Source organism: Anomaloglossus baeobatrachus, chromosome 9, assembly GCF_048569485.1.
Source record: "Anomaloglossus baeobatrachus isolate aAnoBae1 chromosome 9, aAnoBae1.hap1, whole genome shotgun sequence".
Classification (NCBI taxonomy): domain Eukaryota; kingdom Metazoa; phylum Chordata; class Amphibia; order Anura; family Aromobatidae; genus Anomaloglossus; species Anomaloglossus baeobatrachus.
In genome coordinates this window covers 150,388,254-150,401,600 of record NC_134361.1, presented here as the reverse complement: position 1 = coordinate 150,401,600, position 13,347 = coordinate 150,388,254, and positions in this window count along the sequence as shown.

The window sequence follows — 13,347 nt, the reverse complement described above, 5'->3', positions numbered from 1 at the left end:
CCTCCCGTAGCCTCGGCGATAATCTGATTGAGCCTGTCCCCAAACAGTCAGCCTCCTGCAAACGGGAGGGCGTTAAGGGATTTCTTCGAAGCCGCGTCTGCATTCCAGGCTCTGAGCCAGACCGCCCGGCGGATTGCCACCGTGTTGCTGGCCACTTGTGCTGTGCAATTGGCTGTAGACAGAGATGCGTTAATGATGTACTCACCCGCCAGGGCAATCTGTGCCGCCATGTTGACAAACTCGGGATCGCCAGATTGCGAGCAAAGCCCTCTGCGGAGGGTGTCGGCCCAGGTCACCATGGCCTTAGCTACCCAGACGGCGGCGAAGGCCGGAGACAGGGCCGCGCCTGCCGCCTCAAAAGCCGAGCGGGCGAATCTCTCGACATTCCGGTCCGTGGCATCACGGAGCGATATTCCCTGCGGCAGAGATAGAACTGTATGCGAGGCCAGGCGGGAGACCAGAGGGTCGACCACCGGTGAGCCCGCCCATTCCTTCCTGAGATCCTCGGGGAAGGGATAGTGTAAATCAATCGACTTACCGTTGTTGAACGTCCTGTCCGGTTGCTGTCTGTGTTTGCGTAAGATCTCAGCGAACTCCGGATGATCGCAGAAATACCTGTGAACACGTTTAAGTCGTTTGAAAGATACCTGTGAGCTCTGGGTGGTTGCAGAGTCCGGCTGTAGCTTCAGCGTCGTATTCACCGCGTCGACCAGGCTGTCCACCATACGCCTGACATCGGCTGCCTGATCCAAGTCCAGAAGGGAGGCTGCATCCGACTCTTCCCCTGAATCATCAGATGGTCTCAGAGACGAGTGGCACTCGGGCCTTGGAGGGGAGAGGGACCTCTGGGAGGAATTGGAATACGAGACCGTGCGGGTCCGCTTCCTCGCTCCAGTAGTCGGGTCTGGGTCAGACCGACTGTCGTCCTGCGACGGCTGGACCTGTGGGGCCTGGCTGAGCGTAGGGAACGACTGCAAAGCCTGTGCGATGGTCAGAGACGCCCTTGACAGGGAATCCACCGACTGGGAGAGAGAAGTCAGCCACTCCGGGGGAGGGAGCGCATTGGGGCTCGGTGCATCCTGTACTGCTGCAGTAGCGAGTGGGATGGGGGTGCTGGCGGCGTCTGGGGCAATCTGCGTGGGCTGTGGGTATATGTGTTCATTCCCCTATTATCTACATATATTCCGTGTTCATTCCCCACCTAAAAAGCTTAGGGAATAAAATATACACTTGTTGAAGAAGAAGGATGCACATGGAGGAGCTCCTGCATCTCAATTTGTAATCTAGTGACATCCAACGCCGATCCTTAAGAAAAAGTGGCCCCAAGACAAAATCCATCTCCCTACATCTGCTGTGGAGCCCAGGAAAACAACTTTGGAGCGTTGTGGAGACTGAGTGAGTAGCGGCCTGATTACAGTGCGGAAGCCAGGGCCTAAAGTAGCATCCATACCAACCATACAACTATCAGTCCCCAGAGACTAGGAGGGTGCAGCAGCACTGCGATTTACTGACAGAAGAAGCATTGCTCCAAGCTCCCTCCTGCCCCACTGCCTGCAGGGACTGAGGGAGAAGGCCAGAAGAGAGAGGGCTTGCTAGATGTATGGGAGCAGCTGCCATTAGAATCCAGCAGAGAGGCACAGCACCTGCACCACTCAGACCTCCCTCCCCCCTTCATTTCTCTTGGCTGGAGCTAGAGAGAGGGGCTCTGGAGGAGAGGAGGCCTGCGCCCAAGGATAGATATCACCTAATTGCTCCTGGATTGGGTTGCCACCTGAGAGAGTGGGGCCCCAAGTTCCCCCTGCACCACCATTTGTAACGCTGTGAGGAGAGGGAGGGAGACTGCTGATAGCAGAGCACAGCAGATAGCTACACCATCAATCAGCAGAGGTACCTGGAAAACAGGAACAGAGACACTGGCCTGGCATCCACTCCTGTACTGGGGTTTACAGAGAGGAGGGGAAGGCTCAGGGAGAGGAGACAGAACTGTAAGGGGTTAAGTTCCTAGGACAGCACCAAGACCAGAGCAGCCTGGTTCCCTCCCCGTGCTCATCTGGACAATAAAAGACCAGCACAGGGGAAATTTAACTCATCCCAAGCTGCCTGTTGCTGGATCGCAGATGCTGCTCACCCCATGTTAATGCAGCAAAACCTAAGTGGCTGGACATAAAACCCCTCTAGGTTATACATTGATATATAAAAAGAACAGCTAGAGCTGACGATTCTAAGCATACAACAAACAGAAGCTCCAGTATAAGGTGCAAGAACAATGTGCAACAGTGGTGAACAGTGACATCTAGTGGTCAAGATAAGAAAAGGGCTGCAGCAGCTGAGATATAGAAAGTTAAAAGGGGAGAGGAAAACAAAAAAAAAAAGAGGACAAGCTTACTCCAAATGCGTTAACCCAACCTACTTTCTCCCAGCAAAGTTCTATTAAGACCAGGTCTAGAAAATAGGGAAAAACTACAAATTACAATTTGACGAGCCAAACAAAACCCTGAAAACTCCAAAGAAGAACCAGGAAGGGGATAAATCTAAAAAACAACACACCCAAGAGATGTCAGCACAAAAATCCAGACAAGCACCAACCACCAACTTCACACTGTCAGACAGTGATGAGGATGAAGAGACACTAAGCGGAAATGCCAATCTCATGGAACACATGGAACTCATGGAACACAAAGCCCTTCCTACAGCAAACTGCATCAGAAACCTATTTAAGGAATTCACGCAGACCATAAAAGAAGAGATGGCTGAACTTAAAAGCGACATAAAACAGATCTATACAAGAGTTCATACCCTTGAAAACGACTTTGACCAAATTACAACGCACTCAGAGAGAGTGACAGAAATCCTGATCGACAAACAAAAAGAGATCTTCTTGCAAAAACTTCACATAGATGATCTCGAGAACAGGTCCAGAAGGAATAACCTTCGAATTTGAGGATTACCAGAATCAGTAGAAGACAAAGACATTCACACAGCCCTTACACAGATATTTAATACTCTACTTGTCAAAGAAGAAACCATTGACATAGGGTTAGAAAGAGCCCACAGAGTTTACAAACCCCAAACAGCAAACTGGGATAAACCAAGGGATGTTCTATGTTGTTTACAAAGCTTTAAAATAATGGAACAAATCTACCAAAAGGCGAGATACACCCGCAAGATTGAATATGAAGAGACAGAAATACAAATAAAAATATAATCTACAGATGGATGTTTCCTTTTGGTTTAGCCATCTCCTGTGACAACAAAAACTAATAATCAGAACTCCAGATGATCTTCCCTTTGTCCTCAATAAGTTGGACTTAATGCATATAAAGATACCAGATTGGACCTCCGCTGAAGATTTCCTTCACTTGCCTGCACTACCTAAACGTGACAAATGGACCACAACATCACCACCCAGAGCAAGTAAAGTGAGAAAACTGAATCAGGGGCCAAAGAAGACTCCAAGAAAAAGACAAGGGGAACAAGATGAAAATGGATGATGACTCTCCAATACCTTTATATACCTGACCTCATCATTCAAGTTTAAGAAATACCCTGATGAGAAACGGAAAAGAAAAGATATTCATATAAAAAAAAATCCTTTTTTTTTTTTCCTCTCTCTCTCTCCCTCCTCTCCCTCTGTTAACCTTCCACCCAACGTTTTCGTTCCGGAGGAGGAGAGAATTGGAGAGAAGTCGTAGTTTTGTCTAAGTTTACCACATGATTGCGTATGTTCCCAATTCAGTTCCTGTTCTAAAGACATTAAATTTGTTGAAATAGAGATATCGGGACTTAGTCATCTTTCTATCTGCCTGTGATTTGTGCATATCGTTCAATCAAATCACAATTCTACAAAGAACTCTCTTGGACGCTCATGACCTCTATCCTCATCGTTCAAGCAACAGAACCGAAGACCATTGGTTGTAACTATACAAATATGGAATGTTTGCTTTAATTGGTTATTATTTATCATTTATAACTGACTTGTTATCTCACCCTCTTACATTACATTTACTGATAAGACTTAGCTGGGAGATAGTGCCCCCTAGTTCACTTCACTGAAAGTGTCAAGTACATATACTGTCTAAAAGTACTACATCCTAGGTCCACGCCCCCACGGACCGTAAAATTCACTATTGCAGATTACACTGGAAGGGATTGGCTTGGCTTACCCTATCCCTTCCAGCTGCAAATTTTCTTTGTTTTTTCATTTCTCAATTTGAGAAATCCACGTCTCAAGGCTATGGCTAAGAGACTCAAATATCTCACACTCTATCCTATACTAAATCTTTTTCACCCTTCCCAGATACCTACCCAAATTTCAAAGATAGATTATCAATTATTTCATGGTAACAATGGCTAATCTTAACTTTATAACGTTCCATGTTAAAGGCATGAACATCCCCCAAAAAAGATCACAAATACTGAGCTATCTTAACAAACACCAAATAGATATCGCTCTTCTACAGGAGACTCACTTCAAGAAGACGTACACACCAGTAACAAAAAATAAGGTCTACACCAGATGGTTTAATGCCAATTCCCCAATCAAGAAAAATAAAGGGGTCTCGATTATTATCCATAAAAAGATAACCTTTAACCTCAAAGACGTCATTTATGATCCAGATGGCAGGTTCATCTTCTTGAGATGTCAACTATACAACTCCTTATACACAATCATAAACATCTACGCCCCATATACTAACCAGCTGCCCATCTTTAAGAAAATATTCAACACTCTGCATCTTTTTTCAGAAGGGAATATAATATTAGGAGGTGACTTCAATATCCCCCTACACCCTCCATCAGACACCTCAGATGGACATTCAACGATCCCAATTAAAACAGTAAATTTCATTAAAAAATCCCTCACAGAATTACTTCTGGTCGACAGCTGGAGGATCTCACACCCCTCAACCAAAGATTACTCTTATTACTCACAAGTCCATAAGAAATACTCCAGAATAGATTATCTATTCCTACCCCATCAACTTCAAAGCAATGTTGAAAAAATACATTATGATATAATATTACTTTCTGATCATGCCACCCTACTTTAAAACATAAAGCTTTCACAAGGCAGAAGACGCCCACTCAATTGGAAACTCAAAAATAGTTTAATAAAAAACAAAACTTCTCAAGACTACATAAGAACGTCCATCCAAAACTACTTTAGAGAAAATTGCTTCAATAACATATGTGACCCTAACGTTTGGGAAGCCCACAAAGCAGTTCTACGAGATACTTTAATAGAACTCGACACTAGAACCAAAAAAGAAAGAGAAAAAACAACAATTTCCCTTCTAGACCAAATAAAAAACTTAGAAGGACAACATAAAACAAATCAAAACCCTTCATTACAGAAGGACTTATTCAAGCTAAGATCTGAGCTCAGAGCTCTTTTAAATCAAAAAAGCGAAAAATACCTTAACTATGCAAGGTTTTGATCCTACCTTTACTCCAACAAAAGTGGACGTAATTTAGCAAACATGATTAAAAAATAAATAAATACAACATATATCACAAAAATTAAAAATACGAATGACAAAGTACATCACAAAACTGAAGACATTGCTAATATTTTCTCTTCATACTACTCCAACTTATACAACCTCACAACAGCACAAGAGTCTCAAGAGGGGAAAACAAAACTCATAAAAACTTTCCTAAAAGACCTGAAATTACCTAAACTCACAACCCAACAAGCACAAAATCTAACGATCCCAATATCCTCCCAAGAAGTAGAATCATCCATAAACTCAACTCCGGGAGGGAAAAGTCCAGGCCCGGATGGTTTTTCAATTGAGTACTACAACATTTTTAAAACAGAACTAGTTCCACATATGACAAACTATTTTAACTATATAAACAAGAATAACCCATTCAATAAAAAAGCCCTAACAGCTCACATAACTCTAATCCCAAAAGAAGGAAAAGATCCATCCCTTTGCGGAAGCTATAGACCAATTTCGCTGATTAACAATGACGTAAAACTGTATGCCAAAATCATAGCAAAAAGAATGCAAAACATAATACCTGATCTTATAAACCTAGAACAAGTGAGATTTACAAAAGAGAGAGAAGCAAAAGATAATGTCTATACAAAATGAACGTTCGACGAACCGAACTCGAACTGTATAGGAAACAATGGCAGGCAATCACAAACACATAAAAACACCTAGAAAACACCCTCAAAGGTGTCCAAAAGGTGACAAACAACACAACACAAACACATGGGAAAGTGACAAGGACATATACTCATGCGAAAACAAAACAGCTGGACAAGGAAAAAGAGGAGGACACACAGATATATGAGTATATGCAAGGAAACATCGATTCCATTATTGTGTAACTTGAGCCCTGCTCATTTTAGGCTTCCAATCTTGATAAATTGCCTGAGCTTGCCACGTACGCCTTGGGGATCTTGTCGTGTCCTGCAGCCAACGTTCTCTCGGAACCTGTCTTCAGTGCTGCTGGGGGTCTGCTGGCAGATAAGCACACGTGTCTGTCCACTGACAATGTGGACATGGCTCTCAGAGGACTTTTCTTCCCCTGGGTCAGCCAGGGGACGGGAAAGGCACGCCTATTTTTGAGAGTGCTTCATGCAAAGCATCTTTTTCTTTTTCAAAAGGGGGCTCAACCGATGCCAGTCAAGTGGGGTGTGTGTGGCCCAGTTAGTGGAAACGAGGGAGACTGTGGTTGGAGTCCCCACGCTGTGTTTCTAAAAGAACCAAGATGAACAAGTCATGGCTCTCAGAGGACTTTTCTTCCCCTGGGTCAGCCAGGGGACGGGAAAGGCACGCGTATTTTTGAGAGTGCTTCATGCAAAGCATCTTTTTCATCTTGAAAATTGGATCAACTGATGCCAGTCAAGTGGGGTGTGTGTGGCCCAGTTAGTGGAAACAAGGGAGACTGTGGTTGGAGTCACCTCGCTGTGTTTCTAAAAGAACCAAGATGAACAAGTCATGGCTCTCAGAGGACTTTTCTTCCCCTGGGTCAGCCAGGGGACGGGAAAGGCACGCGTATTTTTGAGAGTGCTTCATGCAAAGCATCTTTTTCATCTTGAAAATTGGGTCAACTGATGCCAGTCAAGTGGGGTGTGTGGCCCAGTTAGTGGAAACGAGGGAGACTGTGGTTGGAGTCACCTCGCTGTGTTTCTAAAAGAACCAAGATGAACAAGTCATGGCTCTCAGAGGACTTTTCTTCCCCTGTGTTACGGTTGCTGCGAGCACTGGAGACTATGTCCAGATTTCTTGCTACTGCACATGTGCGAGCGCTGGAGACTAAGTCCAGATTTCTTGCTACTGCACATGTGCGAGCGCTGGAGACTAAGTCCTATCTTGGAGCCATTGCACATGTGCGGGTGACATCATCGCTGACACGAGGTCACATGTCTCTGACACCTTCTATGCCGATTGGTCGCTGGTCATGTGCTTGTGACGCCTTGCTCGGTGATAGGCCAGCATGATGTCACTCTTGTCGTTCTGGCAGCGGATTGGCTCTGGTGTCCTCCATCTTGGATGAGGCACAGAGTCTATATAAGACCCTGACACACGCCGCATGGCGCTCAGTCCTCTTGGTTCATGCATGAGGGTAGACGCCCTGTGCACGTTCCTCTAGGCATTCCTCTGTCTATGCTAGGTGAGCGCTACCGGCAGGGTAGCGTTCTTATACCTTACAGCTTCGGCTGCTGTCCGTATCCTTACCTCTTAAGGGAGCGGACATAGGCAGGTGCCTGAGGCACATGGTCTGGCTGGGCCTTGTGGTTCGACTCGTAGGTGGACGTTGCCGCTAGGGTAACGTTCCTTATACTGCGTCTGGCAGTTGTTCGTATCCTCGCACACTAGGGGAGCGAACAGAGGTAGGAGCTTTGTGCGGCTTACGCTGCTGTTCGTCTCTTTTGCACCACTAGAAGAGCGGACCTAGGCAGGTGCCATATCTAGTGGTTCGTGTCCTCGCACACTAGTGGAGCGAACGCAGGTAGGAGCTTTGTGCGGCTTACGCTGCTGTTCGTCTCTTTTGCACCACTAGAAGAGCGGACCTAGGTAGGTGCCATTTCGCACACATTGCCTTTGTCTCTGTGATTATTAACAGAGATCATTCCACACACCCTCCAAGTAAGGGAGGAATTGCTTTACTTATTATATCCTTCTGTGAGTTAACAGAGGTATTGCACTCTGCCATAGTCTGCAGCAGAGTCTTTGCACGGTGGACCCTGACTGTCTGATACTCCTTTAAGTTATTATCAGACAGCCCCCCGTAACATTAGGACTGAGCCAAGGGTCTGGCAGTTATGGCAGAATATCAGCAGTTACACCGTTACATACAAGTACTTGAGTCACGGCTCAAGAGTATAGAGGATAAACCTCAGACCATGGTGACATCTGCACATGATCCTCGACTTGCTCTGCCAAACAGATATTCTGGCGATGCCAGATCATGTCGTGGTTTCATTAGTCAGTGTCAGATACACCTAGAGGTCAACTCTTCTCTCTTCTCTACGGAGAGGTCCAGAGTAGGCTTTATCATCTCCTTACTTCAGGACAAAGCCTTAGAATGGGCGACTCCCCTATGGGAGCGCTCTGATGTGGTTACTCTGAGACATCAAGACTTTCTTGATGCTCTTAAGGCGGTATTCATGGGTCCGCAGGTTACCCATGATGCGGCCCTGAGACTGTTAGATCTATCTCAGGGTTCGTTATCCACTAGTTCTTATGCCATTGCTTTTAGAACTCTGGTGGCAGAACTAGATTGGCCAGAGAAGGTGTTGATTCCTATCTTCTGGAGAGGGTTGGCAGGCTATGTCAAGGATGCTCTTGCTACTCGTGAGGTCCCTGCTTCTCTGGAGGACTTGATCACAGTAGCAACGAGGATCGATGTACGCCATAAGGAACGTAGACTCGAGGTCTCTTCCTCACGCCCTAAGCCTCGGGCTATTCCAGTTGTTGAGGGTCCACTACCATCTTCCTCAGCATCTGAAACATCTCCCACTCCCATGGAGTTAGGTCATACGTCCTCCAGACTACGCAAGTCTGGTCCTCCTATATGTTACGTATGTCGTCAGGCTGGGCACTATGCCAGCAAGTGTCCTAGTCGTCAGGGAAACTCCCTGGCCTAGTAACCATTAGAGGGGGGTTACTAGAGACGTCTTCTGCACCCTCTAAGTGTTGTATCCCAGGTCAGCTCTCGTTATCTGAGAATACATGGCCTATTATGGCTTTTGTGGATTCCGGAGCTGACGGGACTTTTGTGTCCTCAGGATTTGTAAAGGGACACAATATTCCCTCTATCATGTTAGAGGCGCCTATTCCTGTCCGTGTTGTTAATGGAACTATGTTGTCTGACTCCATTACATTGAGGACAGTTCCCTTGCGCCTTTCCCTGTCTCAGGGTCACATAGAGGAGATTTCTTTTCTTGTTTTGCCTGAGGGTATAGACGACGTCCTTCTGGGTCTTCCATGGCTTCGGACTCATGCTCCTCACATTGACTGGGAGTCTGACAGCATTATTAGTTGGGGTTCGAAATGTCAGTCCCGATGTCTTCCCTTACCACCTAAGGTCATTGCGGTTGCATCTACTGATCTCTCTCCCATACCTACACCCTATCTGGATTTCGCTGACGTGTTCTCCAAACAGGGTGCTGAGGTTCTTCCACCCCATAGGCCGTATGACTGTGCCATAGACCTTATCCCAGGTTCGGTTCCACCTAAAGGCAGGGTTTACCCCCTGTCGATACCTGAGTCGGAGGCCATGTCGACCTATATAAGAGAGAGTTTAGAGAAGGGGTTCATTCGTAAGTCTGTCTCTCCCGCGGGAGCTGGGTTTTTCTTTGTTCGGAAGAAAGAGGGTGATTTGCGTCCCTGCATAGATTACAGGGGTCTCAACGCAATCACAATAAAGAACAAATACCCATTACCTTTAATTTCGGAGCTCTTTGACAGACTGAGAGGAGCTCAAGTTTTTACGAAGTTGGATCTGCGGGGTGCGTATAACTTGGTACGAATACGAAAGGGTGACGAATGGAAGACCGCTTTTAACACCCGAGACGGTCACTATGAATACCTCGTCATGCCTTTTGGGTTATGTAATGCACCCGCAGTATTTCAGGACTTCGTAAACGATGTGTTCAGGGATTTACTGTTATCCTCAGTAGTGGTGTATCTGGACGACATCCTGATTTTTTCTCCTGAGCTGGAGACTCATCGTCAGGATGTCGTTCGTGTCCTTTCCCGTTTAAGGGAGCACTCATTGTTTGCTAAACTCGAGAAATGTGTATTCGAGCAGTCCTCATTGCCTTTTTTGGGTTACATTATCTCACAAGAGGGCCTGGCTATGGATCCTGCAAAGCTCTCTGCTGTCCTGCAATGGTCCGAACCTCATTCCTTGAAGGCGGTGCAACGATTCTTAGGATTCATAAATTATTACAGGCAGTTCATACCCCATTTTTCTACTTTGGTGGCCCCTTTGGTGGCCTTGACTAAGAAAGGTGCTAATCCCAAAGCCTGGTCTACTGAGACATCTCAGGCTTTTGAGGCAGTAAAAAGACACTTTTCAACTGCCCCCGTTCTTCAAAGACCCGATGAGAGTAAGCCCTTCCTCTTAGAGGTTGATGCCTCTTCAGTGGGTGCTGGTGCGGTCTTGTATCAAAAGAACAGTGCAGGTAGAAAAAGGCCGTGTTTCTTCTTTGCTAAAACCTTTTCACCGGCAGAGAGAAACTATACCATTGGGGATAGGGAACTGCTCGCCTTGAGATTAGCCTTGGAGGAGTGGCGTCACTTGCTGGAAGGAGCGAAACATCCTTTCCAGGTCTATACAGACCATAAGAATCTGACGTACTTACAAACCGCTCAGCGTCTGAATCCTCGCCAAGCCCGCTGGTCCTTGTTTTTCTCCCGCTTTCACTTCTCCATCAACTATCTGTCTGGGAGTAAGAATAACAAGGCAGACGCCCTGTCTCGCTCTATGCTTTCTACCCAGGAAGAGATTGACGAACCTCGTCTTATCCTTCCCTCCAGGGTTTTTCATACGCTCTCCCCTGTGACGTTAGACCAAATCCCACCGGGCAAGACCTTTGTTCCGCCTGATCGACAGAATGATATACTGTCATGGGCCCACACCTCAAAGGTGGGTGGGCATTTTGGTATTAGGCGGACACGAGAGTTACTGGAGAGGTGGTATTGGTGGCCACACTTAGCCAGCCACGTCAAGAGATATGTCGGTTCTTGCTACTCCTGTGCTCGCAACCGTCCATTACGGCAGAGACCGGCTGGGCTCTTGCATCCTTTACCAGTGCCAGATAGACCATGGGAGGTGGTAGGCATGGACTTTGTGGGTGATCTTCCATGTTCACAGGGACATAGATTTGTGTGGGTCATTACGGACCATTTCTCCCGGATGGTTCATCTCGTACCGTTATCGAGAATCCCATCTTCCAGGGTACTAGCCAAACTATTCCTCAAGCATGTCTTTAGGCTTCACGGGATGCCAGATCGTATCATTTGTGATAGAGGCCCGCAATTTGCTTCCCGTTTCTGGCGAGATCTTTGTAGCCTTCTGCAAATTGAGTTGAATCTATCTTCGGCATACCATCCGGAGACCAATGGTTTGGTTGAGCGTACCAATCAATCCATGATTATATACCTTCGACACTTTGTTGCTGAGAACCACGATAACTGGTCCTCCCTCCTACCCTGGGCAGAATTTTCCCTTAACAATTCGCTGGCTGAGGCCACTGGGCAGACACCGTTCGTACTCAATAATGGGCAACACCCTAGGGTACCGGTACCGTTTCCCGCTGCTGCACCTCCTCCTCTTGTGGCCGACTGGGCAACTAATGCCAGAGAGGTTTGGGATCGGACTCAAGAGTCAATCCAAGCAGCTAAGGACCGTATGAAGACGGTGTCCGATCGGTTTCGTCGCCCGGCTCCTGTCTTTTCTCCAGGGGACTTTGTGTGGCTCTCTGCAAAAAACGTGAAACTTAGAGTGAGCTCTGTCAAATTTGCTCCTCGCTTCCTGGGTCCTTATGAGGTTCTTCGACAGGTAAATCCAGTAGTCTACCAATTGAAGTTACCCGTCCATCTTAGGGTCCATGACAAATTCCATGTTTCACTGCTAAAGCCGGCAATTTTACCTCACGCTCGTGAAGTGCACTCTCCTGCTTCTGATTCTTCTCGCTCTAGCTATGAGGTACGAGCCATAGTTGGTTCTAAGATGGTTAGAGGGCGCAGGTTCTTCTTGATAGATTGGGAGGGCTACGGCCCGGAACATCGCTCTTGGGAGCCTGAGGAGGCTGTCCATGCTCCCGACTTAGTTGCCGATTACCTGCGTCGCCGGGAGGGGGGCCCTTGAGGGGGAGGTACTGTTACGGTTGCTGCGAGCACTGGAGACTATGTCCAGATTTCTTGCTACTGCACATGTGCGAGCGCTGGAGACTAAGTCCAGATTTCTTGCTACTGCACATGTGCGAGCGCTGGAGACTAAGTCCTATCTTGGAGCCATTGCACATGTGCGGGTGACATCATCGCTGACACGAGGTCACATGTCTCTGACACCTTCTATGCCGATTGGTCGCTGGTCATGTGCTTGTGACGCCTTGCTCGGTGATAGGCCAGCATGATGTCACTCTTGTCGTTCTGGCAGCGGATTGGCTCTGGTGTCCTCCATCTTGGATGAGGCACAGAGTCTATATAAGACCCTGACACACGCCGCATGGCGCTCAGTCCTCTTGGTTCATGCATGAGGGTAGACGCCCTGTGCACGTTCCTCTAGGCATTCCTCTGTCTATGCTAGGTGAGCGCTACCGGTACTCCTTTAATTTATTATCAGACAGCCCCCCGTAACACCCTGGGTCAGCCAGGGGACGGGAAAGGCACGCGTATTTTTGAGAGTGCTTCATGCAAAGCATCTTTTTCTTTTTCAAAAGGGGGTTCAACCGATGCCAGTCAAGTGGGGTGTGTGTGGCCCAGTTAGTGGAAACGAGGGAGACTGTGGTTGGAGTCCCCTCGCTGTGTTTCTAAAAGAACCAAGATGAACAAGTCATGGCTCTCAGAGGACTTTTCTTCCCCTGGGTCAGCCAGGGGACGGGAAAGGCACGCGTATTTTTGAGAGTGCTTCATGCAAAGCATCTTTTTCATCTTGAAAATTGGGTCAACTGATGCCAGTCAAGTGGGGTGTGTGTGGCCCAGTTAGTGGAAACGAGGGAGACTGTGGTTGGAGTCACCTCGCTGTGTTTCTAAAAGAACCAAGATGAACAAGTCATGGCTCTCAGAGGACTTTTCTTCCCCTGGGTCAGCCAGGGGACGGGACAGGCACGCGTATTTTTGAGAGTGCTTCATGCAAAGCATCTTTTTCATCTTG